The following is a 13,866-nucleotide window of genomic DNA, read 5'->3' on the forward strand; positions in this document are numbered from 1 at the left end:
CCAAGGAAACTTTAGGGAGTTTCCATGCTTTGGCTATTGTCATTTTGGCTCCCAGGAATATAAAGTGTATTAGCTTTCGAGTGTGTTTCGGGATCCCTGGGAGATTAGCATTGAGTAGTGCAATGGCAGGGCTTCTCGGGAGACTATGGTTAGTGATGTTCTTTATTAAGGCTAGGACTTTGTTCCAGAAAGGCCTAATTCTGGGGCATTCCCACCAGATGTGGGCCATGGTCCCCGTCAGGTGGCACCCCCGGAAGCAGCAGGGGTCAGCTGAGGGGAACATCAAGGAGAGTCTCGAGGGGGTTAGATACCACCTGGTGAGGACCTTGACATCGGCTTCAATTAGTGAGACATTTCTAATGCCTTTAAAAGCTCTGGAGAATGAGGTCTGCCACTGCTCTACCGTCATGCTAAATGCCAGTTCAGTCTCCCAAGCCGTCATATAAGAGGATCTATTAGGTTGATGAGCAAGGGCCTTGTATACCACTGAGACTGCCCCTCTCTGTTCCGAGGCTTGTCCGCACCATGATTCGTACGGAGTGCATCCTGAGGAGGCTTGCTTACCCGACCAAAGCCGTAGAAGGAAATGGCGGATTTGGTAGAACCTAAAGCGTTCTGAAGGAGGCATCTCTAGTTGGTTCACACAATGTCCCAGGGTAATAGGGCCCCGAGCGTCCAGAAAATGACCTATGCGATATAGACCTTTATCCCTCCACCATCTAAAAGCCGTGGGGTCCAGGCCCGGAGGGAAGTCCGGGTTGTTGAATAATTGAGCTAATGGTTTTAGATGTGAGATGAGGTGGGGGGATTTTTTCAACCTGTCCCACAGAAGGAGCGATTGTGAGAGGATCGGGGAAAGAATGGGGGGCCGAAGCCTTGGGGGGGACCAGAGGAGCGACTCAATGGTGTAGTCCGGGGCTGCTTGATTTTCCAGGGATACCCAGTCTGGTTTTTCAGGGCTATTATAAATTATTGAGAGCTGTGCTATTCTGGCTGCCTGAAAATACCAGAGCAATCTCGGCAACCCCAGGCCTCCTTGTGATTTGTGGACGTACAAAGTCTGCTGGGGAATCCTATAGCCTCTACCTCCCCAAATAAATTTGTTTATTTTAGCTTGGAAAGACCTTAGGTGGTCCAATTTGATATTTATGGGTATAGCCCTGAAGAGGTATAACAATCTCGGAAGCAAAGTCATTTTAATTGAGTGTATTCTACCCAACCATGATAACTCTCCCTTTTCCCATTGTCTCAGATCCTCCTCGAGTTTTCGATAAATGGGGGGGAAGTTAGCGTCGTACAGCTGTTCCACCCTGGCTGTTAAGTTGATGCCCAGGTATTCTATAGAGGAGTCGCTCCATTTAAAATTGAACGAGCTCTGTAGTGCTAATTTAGTTTCGTGTCTGAGAGAGATATTCAGGGCATGTGATTTAGTGTAATTAACCTTGAGGCCCGAGACATCTGAGAAATCCTGGAGGAGTTTACATAGATTGGGTAGGGAGACTGTCGGTGAAGTGAGGAAGAGAAGTAAGTCATCAGCAAGAGACCCGTCTGAGACTCCTTGAATATCTGGGTTTGAGCGGACTGCAATGGCCAAGGTCTCAATCGCAATAGCGAAGATTAGGGGTGAGAGCGGACAGCCCTGCCGGGTGCCCCTCGCTATTTTTAGTGGTTCTGAGTGCTGTCCCTGTATACGAATCAGGGCTGTAGGAGACGAGTACAACGAGCCCAGGATTCCTTTAAAGCGGGGACCGAATCCCCATTTGTCTAGAAGGAGGAAAATGTATTTCCAGTCTATTGCGTCAAAGGCCTTGTGTAGATCTAGGGATAGAATCATCCCTTCCTGAGCTTGTTTACCGTTCCAGCCAGATTGGAGTAGGGAGACAATGTCAACCGCTCTTCTAATTTGGTCAGGTCCCTGTCTGCCCGGTATGAAGCCTACTTGGTCTTTGTGGATGTAATATTTAATAAAAGAAGAGAGGCGATTGGCTAAAATTTTGATTAGAATTTTGAGGTCATTATTAATAAGGGAGATGGGCCGATAATTTTCGACTTCTTCGTGATTTTTGTTGGGCTTGGGAATTACCGTGATGAAGGCGGTGTTGAGGTGTGGGTCTAAGGGGGATCCCTCCGTTTTGGAGTTAAAGAATTTTGCCATGTGCGGAGCTAAGATGTCTCCAAAGGTCTTATAGTAAGGTGTAGATAGTCCGTCAGGGCCCGGGGCTGAGCCAGGTTTCAAGGCCCTAATGACTGCCAAAACTTCTTCCTCCGAGAAGGAATCTTCCATAATGTCTTTATGTGCTGAGGACAATGACGGCAGTCTGAGGCCTTGAAAGAAGGCAGGCATAGCTGTGGCCTTCCCTGTGGTGTCTTGGCTATATAGTTTGGCGTAATAATCTTGAAAAGCCTTCAAGATCTTAGTCGGGTTGGAAGTAGGGGGTTGGCCGTTCACTCTGAGTTTGGGGAACGCAAGCGATTTAAATTTAGGGGTGAGTTTACGTGCAAGCATAGTTCCTATTTTATCTTTATGCATGTAGTATTTGGCCCCACTCCATCTAATGTGTTTCTCTGCTGACGCGGTGAGTTTTAAGTTAAGTTCTAATCTAACGTTATCTAGTTGGTCTGCCGAGGCCTTAGAGGGATGTTGCTTATGTGCCCTTTTTAGATTCGCGAATTTGGATTCTAGATCACGGATTTCTAACAGTCGTTCTTTCTTGAGACGGGAGGAGAGTTTAATCAGTTCACCTCTGATAGTAACTTTATGAGCCGCCCAAATAATTTCTGGGGAGATGCCTTCCGTTGCGTTGGTGGCAAAGTAGTCCTTGATGGAGTCGGCTATACATTTGGCATGAATGGGGTTACTGAGGATAGACTCGTTTAGGCGCCAGTGTGTTCCTCCTTTGTTGGAGAAGACATTGCGGATGGATAGAAGGACCAGCGAGTGGTCCGACCATGAGGAATCTATAATGGATGCTTTCAGGGCTAAAGGAACTAGCGTCGGGGGGATCAAGATATGATCGATCCTGGCATATGACTGATGCGGGGGAGAATAATTTGTGTAGTCCTTACTCTTAGGGTTTAATTCCCTCCATATATCCACTAGGCTTTTAGAGTGGAGGAATTTTGCAATTTTGCTGCTCATTTTTGAGGGTCTAATCGCTTGATCTTTAGTGGGTTTAGTCTTGTCAAGACCCTGGTCGAATGCTACGTTGGAGTCCCCACCCATAATGATTTTACCTTCCAGCATTGGACCCAATGTCGAATAGAGGGATTTGAAGAATTTGGCTTGACCCTTATTGGGAGCATAATATGAGACTATGGAATATAGTATTCCTTCAAACGTGCCCTTCACTAGGATGAATCTGCCCTCTGGGTCCCTATATTCTGAAATGTGTGTATAGTTGCATTGTCTAGAGAAGAGGATCGCAACCCCCTTGGTTTTTGTAGGGGCATTTGCCAGAAAAAACGTGGGGTAGGAAGAGTGAATAAAGTTAGGTCTATATCGGGTAGGAAAGTGCGTTTCCTGTAACAGGACGACATCAATTTTAAGGGCTCTATACCGATCGAATGCTATTCTCCTCTTCTTGGGGGAATTAAGCCCCTGGACATTGTGTGAGACCAGTCTCAGATCCCTGTTGATATTGGGAGTATCAGCCATGAGAACAGAGAGGGGAGATGATCAACCAAATACATCCACTAACCTTTTGGGTGGTGACCTTCCGAGTCGAAGCCCCCAGATGACCCCGGAACCAATCACTCTATTCGCCTGCGGACACGCTTGGGGGAAGAGAAGGAGAGAACATGAGGGGGGGGAGGGTAGGGAGACAAAAAACACAGAAACATGTCTTCTACGAAGACTGGTGTAGGGTCAGTGCAATAGAACCCACCGACCCCCGACAAAAATGCTTTGAGCGATCCCGAGGATCGTCCAAAGGCCCATGTCAGAGAGGAGAAAACTACCTCTATGAGATGGGTGAGAGCACATTGGGCCCACCCCGGACCCTAACATACAGCTATATCAAACAGTATAAAACTTAACGACTAAACGCTATAAAATTAAGAGCAGCAATTTCCTGCCAACCGTTGTACCCAGGCTGCTTCTGGAGAGCAACTATCGAGTGGGGAGAAGATCCGACCTGGTTCAGCTAGATCCAAACCCAAGGTGCAGAAATCTAAGGCTATGGCGAGGAGACAGTGAAATGATGGGACAGGCCACTGCCCATCCCCGAGCCATTGGTCTTAGTAAACCATATCCACCTCCTGCCCCCCTACTAATAAACTAAGGAACACCAGTATACCGAGTAGGGGGAGGGGGAGCCTGGGGGTTTGTGGACCCATCAATCTATACATACCAAGAAGACTTATGAACCGCAAAGGCCTAACAATTCAAAGGGGGTCTCCGACCTAGGGGGGTATGACCAAAGTGGGCCTGGGCCCCCAGGCGTGCAGGGGGACTCCTCCCAGAAGGCCCAGAGGCCATCAATAAGGTGTTCCTATAGCCCATCCACGACCATACCGTTGTGGGGGCATAGGGGGATAAACCCGCTTAAACGCCTGGAGGCCAACCCTATAAGAAAAAAAAAATATATATATATAAAAAATTATATAAACCAAAAAAAAACGAAGTGCCAGAAAAGATCATAAGGGAACAAGGAAGAAAAAGTCAGTTCAACCATGGTGTTGGAGGTTGTCCCTCCGATCATCGAGTGGGCTATTGCCCGAGGAAGTCCACTCGAGGTTGGGAAAAGAAATGAAAAGGTCGGCTTCACAGCAGACATCCATCAGGGGGGGCATCCGTCCTTGCTCTTCTTGTTGCGGCCGTTAAGCCAGAGTGGGGAAACCGGGCTAGATGGGGGGGGTCTCTTGGCTGACCCGGCTGAAGAAGAGGAAAAGTCCATGGGGAGCTCCTGAGAAATCAGCTTCAAGTGTAGAAAGAGTTTTTCACCATCCGTCATATTGGAAAAGGAGTAAGATTTGCCGTTGAAGGAGAACTTCGCTGCAAACGGGAAAGTCCATCGGTATTTAATGTCTTGCTGGTTAAGCACCAACAGGAGTGGTTTGAGCGCCCTTCTCTTTTGTATGGTGGAGGGAGCCAGGTCAGCGAAAATCTGTAAACGATGACCCTGAAATTGGAGGTCTGACTGCAATCTAGATTGGCGCATCACTTCTTCTTTAGTGGTATAGTAATGGGGTTTCACAATAATGTCCCTTGGGGAGCCATCTTCTCTGGGGGGTCCCAAGGAACGGTGTGCCCTGTCTAGGTCCAGACGTTGCGGCGGGATTTGTGGGGCCAATTGGGAAATGATGTCCCGAACCGTAAGGGGGATGTCATCAAAGGACTCTGGAAGGCCACGGATTCGGAAGTTATATCTCCTTGACCTATTCTCAAGGTCATCGATTCTTGCAATGGCAACGTCAAGTTGATCCTGGATAGTTTTAATATGTGCCTCGTTTTGATTGGTCCTGGAGACCGTAGTGTCCATTTTGTTTTCTATGGCCTCAATTCTGGAGCCCAGATTGGCAAAGTCAGATTTGATGTTATTTGTAATCTGAGTAGCAGTATTAGCAAGTCCCCTGTCCAATAACTCCGAGAATTTGGAGAACAGATTAGCTTGGAGAGTGGAAATGTCTGTCAGGGAGAAGTGCTGGAGTGCAGGTCCCAGTGGCTGCGGTGTGCCTGGGCTCTCTGGGGAAGGAGGGAATTCCTCCATGTGGTGGCCTATGAGGGATTCGGTAGAAGCAGGTGACGGGACCTGAGGGGAGCAGGGATCATCAGGTGGTTTGTGCCTGCGTTGGGAGCCACTCTGTGCCACCTGAGAGTAGGACAGTGTGGCCGGGGTCAGCACTTGCCTGGATTCTGGCGGTTTGTCCGTGTAGGCCGCAAGTGTCTGTGTAGCTGAGGCGCCGGCGGCCATCTTGGTACACCCTTTCCCCGCTGTACGGTTGAAGTGCGGCCCGAGATCTCGTCTGGCGGGGGGACCAGGCATCCGTTGATGTGCTCCGTTCTTTCCCACGTTCGGGGGAGTATCTGGGGAGAAGCTCCGTGCGCTGAGAGCGGCGTAATGCGGTCCGGGGTGGTGCGGAGCTCGTGGCTTAAGCGGCCATGTCGGAGCTCTCGCGCATGCGCACTCGTTTTGGGGGTGTTTTAACCATTTAAGGACCAGCTCCTGTAGAAATACGTCAGCAGAATGTAACGGCTAGGCAAAGTAATGTACCTGTACGTTACTTTGAATTTCCCGCCATGCGAGCTCCGTGACCGTGTCCACGGGACCCGCAGACTCGATGACCGCTGGGTGCCCATGATTGTCTCAGGGAACTGAAGAACGGGGAGATGCTGTGTTTACATTGGCATCTCCCCGCCTAGTGACAGGACACTGATCGTCTGTTCCCTGTCACCGGGAGCAGCAATCAGTGTCATGTGACTGGTAGCCCATCCTCCAGTCAGTTAGAATCACTCCCCAGGACACACTTAACCCCTCCTCTGCCACCTAGTGGTTAACCCATTCACTGCCAGTAACATTTTTACAGAAATCAATGCAATTTTATAGCATTGATCACTGTATTAATGTCAATAGTCCCAAAAATGTGTCAAAATTGTCCGATGTGTCCGCCATAATGTCGCAGTCATGATAAAAATCACTGATCACTGCCATTATTAATAAAAAATAATTCATTAATAAAACTAATAAAAATGCAATAAAACGATCCCCTATTTTATAGACGCGATAACTTTTGCACAAACCAATCAATAAACGCTTATTGCGATTTTTTTTACCAAAAATATGTAGAAGAATACGTATCGGCCTAAACTGAGAAAAAAATGTTTTTTTCGATATTTTTTGGGAATATTTATTACAGCAAAGAGTAAAAAATAATGTGTTTTTTTTTTCAAAATTGTCGCTTTATTTTTGTTTATAGGGAAAAAAATTAAAACCGCAGAGGTGATCAAATACCACCAAAATAAAGCTCTATTTGTGGGAAAAAAATGACGTCAATTTTGTTTGGGAGACACATTGCACGGCCACGCAATTGTCAGTTAAAGGGACGCAGTGCCAAATCGCAAAAAGTCCTCTGGTCTTTGGCCAGCCAAAAGGTCCGGGGCTTAAGTGGTACTCTAGGTTGACATTTTGTCAAATTTGTACACAAAACAGTGTTTGTGAATAGAAGAGCATAATATACTATGCTCTTGTGACTTGTTTTGCCCCTGTTTGAAAATGTATATGGCATTAATATCTTTTTTTTCCTGTAATACATCTGCTGTTTCCAGAGTTCAATTAAAGCTTACATAGAAAAATCTGTTGTTTTTCCCAAAAATCTGTCATATTGGGTTTCCACTGTTGTATGCAAGCAAAACCATTATGTGTAAATAAAGTGAATGATCAGAAATGCAATTTATGTGATGTCAGAAAATGGTATAGCTGACACTATCCCTGAGAGTCAAAATGTAATACAATTCCACTTACACCTTTAGGTTATCCCTCAGGCAGGTTATATAAAGGAACTTTACTTTCTTTGCCAATACTTTGACCTTTAACTTTAATGGCAATTCATGAAAAAAGATCAAATTGGTTTAACTGGGGCTTGGATCTTCAAAAACATTCGTCAAACCATGGGTATGATCCGCTCATCACTACCAATAGAATTTGTCTCAGTAAAGTTCAGGGTAATACTGGTAACACAGGCAAACAGCTGCAACTGCACTTGCAAAGTGCATAGTCTAGTTGTCTTTAGTAAGCATATAAGAGCATGCCATTATGTCATTTAAGTCTAGTACAAAGTATTCAGATTATGAGAACTATAAGAGAAATATACTAGACTAAATATAATATACATATTAGACCAAAAATACTGTACACAGTCCTTTTGGAACCAAATGTTCTATCCAATCAATAATAAACAACAAAGCACATAATAATTAACCCATGCATGCCTAACATATAAGTTTACTGTACAAAGTTTGGTTTGTGGCTAGCTTCACTAAATTTAAAGATTTATCTCTTCCTGTTATTTCCTGTGTCTTTTTTATGCTAAAGTGAGTTCTTGCAGGTTCTGTGTGATAACATCTGAAGAGAGATCCTGACTGTACTTCTGAGCTTCCTTCAAAGCTCCTGGCTCTAACTCTCCCTGGGATTTCTCAATTGCTTTGATTTGCAGCTGGCCATTGCAATAGATGCACATGCTATCTCTGTACTATAGGGTCTGCAAAGTATGAACACATCTAACTAGTGCTTTAAATAATCTTTTCCACTGGGAAGTGAGTGACAAGAGCTAATAATCATGGTACTTGTCAAACATGCTAAAGTTTCAGTCACAGTAAGTAACTGCCAAAATGTTTTTCAAGAGACTCCGGGAAATTAAATATACTTTCACGCTAAGTTCACTTACAAAGAGTACAAGGTAAATGGGTAACTTGTAAAAAAGTAGCACACTGGCCATCATTACTAGCCATATCTTCTAATGACGCATGGGATTCTATTACGTCAACAATACATTACATACCTTATAGTTTAACATTTGCATTTGACAACCTACAGGAAAAATTGTCCGCTCTGCTGTTAATTGACATCATAAGAATTGAAAATGAATACAAACAGATGTCTAAAGGAAGATTAAATTATAACCAGTGGGCCCTTATGTTTATATTATTAACATCTTTAACCACCTCCATACAGTGCAGTTACACCCCCTTCCTGACCAGACCAATTTTCAGCTTTCAGCGCTCTCACAGTTTGAATGATAATTACTCAGTCATGCAACACTGTAACCATATGAAACTTGCGTCCTTTTTTTCACACAAATAGAGCTTTCTTTTAGTGGTATTTAATCACTAGTGAGTTTTTTATTTTTTGAGCTATAAATAAAATAAAATGTAAATTTTGTGAAAAAAATGCATTTTTCTTTGTTTCTGTCATAAATGTTTGCTAATTAGTAATTTTTCTTCATACATTTTGGCCAAAATTTATACTACTACATATCTTTGGTAAAAATAACCCACATTAGTGTATATTATTTGGTCTTTGTGAAAGTTATAGCGTCTACAAACTATGGTGCCAATCACTGAAAATTAATAACTTCTGATCAGGCCTTCAGTACATCAGGTGCATCTAATTTCTTGAGACATTAACAAGTCAGGAAAGTACAAATACCCCCCAAATGACCCCTTTTTACAAAGTAGACATTCCAAGGTATTAAGTAAGTAGCATGATGAGTTTTTTTAATTTGTCATTTTTTCCCACAATTCTTTGCAAAATGAAGATTTTTTTTGTATTATTATTTTTTTTTACAAAATTGTCATATTATCAGGTTATTTCTCACACACAGCATATGCATACAACAAATTGCACCCCAAAATACATTCTGCTACTCTTCCCGAGTACGGCGATACCACATGTGTGAGACTTTTACACAGTCTGGCTACATACAGAGCACCAACATTGAAGTAGTACCTTCAGACGTTCTACGAGCAAAAATGACGCATCTCATTTCTCAACCACCTATTACAATTTTGAAGGCCCTGGAGTACCAGGACAATCGAATTGCCCATAAAATTACCCCATTTTGGAAAGCAAACACCCCAACGTATAATCTGTGAGGCATAATGAGTCTTTTGAATGGTTAATTTTTTTCCAGAAGTTTTTGGAATATGTGCAAAAAAAATTAAAACGCATTTTTTTTACACAAAATTGTCAATTTATAAGAAATGTCTAACACATAGCATGTATATAGCAAAAATTACAACCCAAAACACATTCTGCTACTCCTCCCGAGTATGGCGATACCACATGTGCAGGACTTTTATACAGTCTGGTCACATAGAGAGGCTGAACATTGAAGTAGTCGTTCAGGCATTCTAGGAGCATAAATGACACATCTCATTTCATTCCTACCTATCACACTTTTGAAGGTCCTGGAGCATCAGGACAGTGAAATTACCCACAAAATGACCCCATATTCTATGAGACATGGGCTGCAAATAGGTACTCGGGTACTCTGATGGCCTGGTGACAGGTACTCGGGTTCTCTGATGGCCTGGTGACAGGTACTCGGGTACTCTGATGGCCTGGTGACAGGTACTCGGGTACTCTGATGGCCTGGTGACAGATACTCGGGTACTCTGATGGCCTGGTGACAGGTACTCGGGTACTCTGATGGCCTGGTGACAGGTACTCTGATGGCTTGGTGACTGGTATTTGGGTACTCTGAAGGGCGGTGACAGGTACTCATATGGACTGTGACAGGTACTCGGGTACTGAGATGAACTGTGACAAGTACTCGGGTACTCAGATGAACTGTGACAGGTACTCAGGTACTCAGATGAACTGTGACAGGTACTCAGGTAGTCAGATGAACTGTGACAGGTACTCGGGTACTCAGATGGGCTGTGACAGGTACTCGGGTACTCTGATGGGCTTTGACAGGTACTCGGGTACTCAGATGGGCTGTGACAGATACTTGGGTACCATGATGGACTGTGACAGGTACTCTGGTACTCTGATGGACTGTGACAGGTTCTCGGGTACCCTGATGGACTGTGACAGGTACTCGGGTACCCTGATGGACTGTGACAGGTACTCGGGTACTCTGATGGACCGTGACAGGTACTCGGGTACCCTGATGGGCTGTGACAGGTACTCGGGTACTTTGATGGGCTGTGACAGGTACTCGGGTACACTGTTGGACCGTGACAGATACTTGGGTACCATGATGGACTGTGACAGGTACTCTGGTACTCTGATGGACTGTGACAGGTTCTCGGGTACCCTGATGGACTGTGACAGGTACTCGGGTACCCTGATGGACTGTGACAGGTACTCGGGTACTCTGATGGACCGTGACAGGTACTCGGGTACCCTGATGTGCCGTGACAGGTACTCGGGTACTCTGATGTGCTGTGACAGGTACTCGGGTACTCTGATAGGCCGTGACAGGTACTTGGGTACTCTGATGGGCCGTGACAGGTACTCGGGTACTCTGATGGGCCGTGACAGGTACTCGGGTACTCTGATGTGCCGTGACAGGTACTCGGGTACTCTGATGGGCTGGGACAGGTACTCGGGTACTCTGATGGGCTGGGGCAGGTACTCAGGTACTCTGATGGACTGGGACAGGTACTCGGGTACTCAGATAGACTGGGACAGGTACTCGGGTACTCTGATTGGCTGTGGCAGGTACTCAAATACTCTGATGGACTGTGACAGGTACTCTGATGGACTGCGATTGACAGGTACTATGAGGGGTGGTGACAGGTCCTCTTTGGGGGGGCAATCAGTGTGATTGGTGTACACTAGGCGGTAACGAGATGTTACCACAATCTCCTCCTCACACACGATCGGTGTGTGAGGAGGAGAACAACCCGGTAACATCTCGTTACCGCGGTTTGTTTACATTTTAGTGATCGGCTGTGAAAGGATCACAGCCGATCATGTGGGTAAACAGCCGGACAATGGCTGTTTACCAGCGTCGGTGACGAGCAGTGTTCCCTGGGAACACACCCCCACCGACGTGCACGCGCAGAGCGCTCGCGTTCGCGCGCATGCGCCGTGCACAGCCGGGGTGTGACCATCTGGGATCGGCCGTGACTTCATCACGGCCGATCACGTGGTAAACAGCCATAACCAAATCGCGTGCATTCCCTGTTTAAATGGGAGGCCATCATATGACGGCCTCCCGCCACAATAGGTGCGCCGCCTGGCGGTCAGGAACCAGTTAAAGAGGAACTGCAGTCTGCTCACATAATTTGTAATAAAAACATATTTGCCATTTTGAAGCTTCCCTCCAACCACTTTGCATATTATTTTATATATACTATGATTCTGTACTTGCCAAATATGCTGCAGAATTTCCCCTCCACTGAGTCCAGCCGCAACCATTTTAACTGTTGGCAGTTGAAGCTGCTGCCTGTTCACTTCCTGGATTTACACAGAGGCACACCTCCAGCTCTCGTTGGCCCTCTTATGACTCGTCCCCCTCCCTTGCTTGCAAACTCTTAGGAGAGTGAGAGAGAGAGAGAGAGAGAGAGAGAGAGAGAGAGAGCTGTGCATAATGTCATAAGCCTAGGCTTCCTACCAGACAAAAAACAGGAAGTGGGCTGTATATGTTATTTACTGGCAAAAAAAAAATGTTTTACTATCCAAAGTTAAAACAAGGGCAGCAGATTTAAAAGATGGAAAAAGGACAAAATTACAGAAGTTCCGCTTTAAATTCAAACTGCAGCCAAAGGTTTTTTTATTTTATTTAGGACTTTATATGCCCCGTTAGAGATTTCTTCATGCATTCTCACTTAGTATTAGACTGGGTTCACACTACTGAAAATTGGATGCAGGTTTCACCGCATCCAATTCGCATAGCGGGAAATTGTGACCGGCTCTCTATGGAGCCAGTTCACACATCCCCACAGTGGTTCCAGTGGAAATTGCATTGGAGTCCTGTGCACATTTTGGTCTGTTTCAGGTCCGAATGCAGCCCAAAATTTGCGCTGAAATCGGACCCCCTGAAACAGTGAGCCGCTCCGTTCTCCAGGGTGAACCCAGCCTTAGCTTTTACTGAGGGAATCACTGATAGGAATTGAAAGTAAACCTCACCAGCTGCACATAGAAAATAGCAAATACCCAACAGATACTGTAATATTTCTTAACTGTGCTTAAAATTAATTTTTGTGTTGAGTAAACCTGTGGACTCATGTAAGCAATTAAAATGGCATTTACATTGAGCAACAGGTACCTCCAAATGCCTACATACCAGCATGTCTCTTGTAGAGCACTTCAGAAACCTAGGAAACATGACAACTTTGATATGGAGATAGTAGACACCTATTGAACATTGGTTTGGGATGGACTGGACCACTTGGTGTGAGGTAAATCATTTAGATTTTTTGTGATTTGATTGAATTTTTTTCTTGCCTTCTTTTTCAAGGCCAGTTTGCAATTTTTTGAAAGAAAAAGAGCTTGGGTAGCTGGGCACTGCCCTGGTGGACATAAACAAAAGTAAAAAAAAAAAATAACATGCTTGGAGGGTGCCTTAAACCTGCATATGAAGTGGTGAACCTACATTATATGATGTGCTAAAGCAGTGTAGAGTTACAAAAATACTATTTAAATTGCCTTAAAATTAAAAAAAAAAGTGTGCTATATGTAAATAGGTTTGTTAGTGTAGAAATTTGGTCTTGCTGAGAGCCAGGCTTGGGTTGGATCTGGGTCAGGGTTGAGTGACTCAGGGAGGCTGGATAACTCAGCAAGCAGTTCCTTTGGTGCCTTCCCCTGTTTCTGGAACCTTGAAGAAGCTTCCAGATATAGTGGGTGGAAACTAGTAGGAGTTGTTTGGCATATTTATGAGGTCCACGACTACAAAACGACAGGAAAGAGAGCAGCTAGTACCTAATAGCACCATTAAAATTTGTTACCTCTCCCCCCACATATTAACTGAAGTCGAACATTCCTTATTGAAAAAAGTCTCAGCTTTGCACCTTATACCACAGCCAGCGAATTTAGCCTTTTTAAAGATCTGAACCATTTTATATCTAATCTTACAGTGAAACGTCATTACATAAAAAATCAAGACATGAATCCATCTTCTCAAGATGAGCCCCTGGCCTGTGATGACATATAGGGGATCATGACACACTTCAGAATTTATGGAAGTTATGGGGGAAGTCATATTGATAACCAACCTCAGAAGGAATGTTTTGACCCACCAGCCTTAAATACTTCCCTCTGGTCCTGTTCCATTTTCTATCCCTCCCAGTCCAGAAGTTCATATTTGGATACTTGTTATCATGTGTTTATAGAGATCTCATTAACTTATGTGATAATATTTCTACACATAAGTCTAACCTACCCCCCATTGAGCAACAAGTTTTGAAAGCCTTGGAAT

The sequence above is a fragment of the Lithobates pipiens genome, unplaced genomic scaffold (assembly GCF_037356315.1).
Source record: "Lithobates pipiens isolate NorthernLeopardFrog02 unplaced genomic scaffold, aLitPip1_a1.2 Scaffold_16, whole genome shotgun sequence".
In the NCBI taxonomy this organism is placed as follows: Eukaryota; Metazoa; Chordata; class Amphibia; order Anura; family Ranidae; genus Lithobates; species Lithobates pipiens.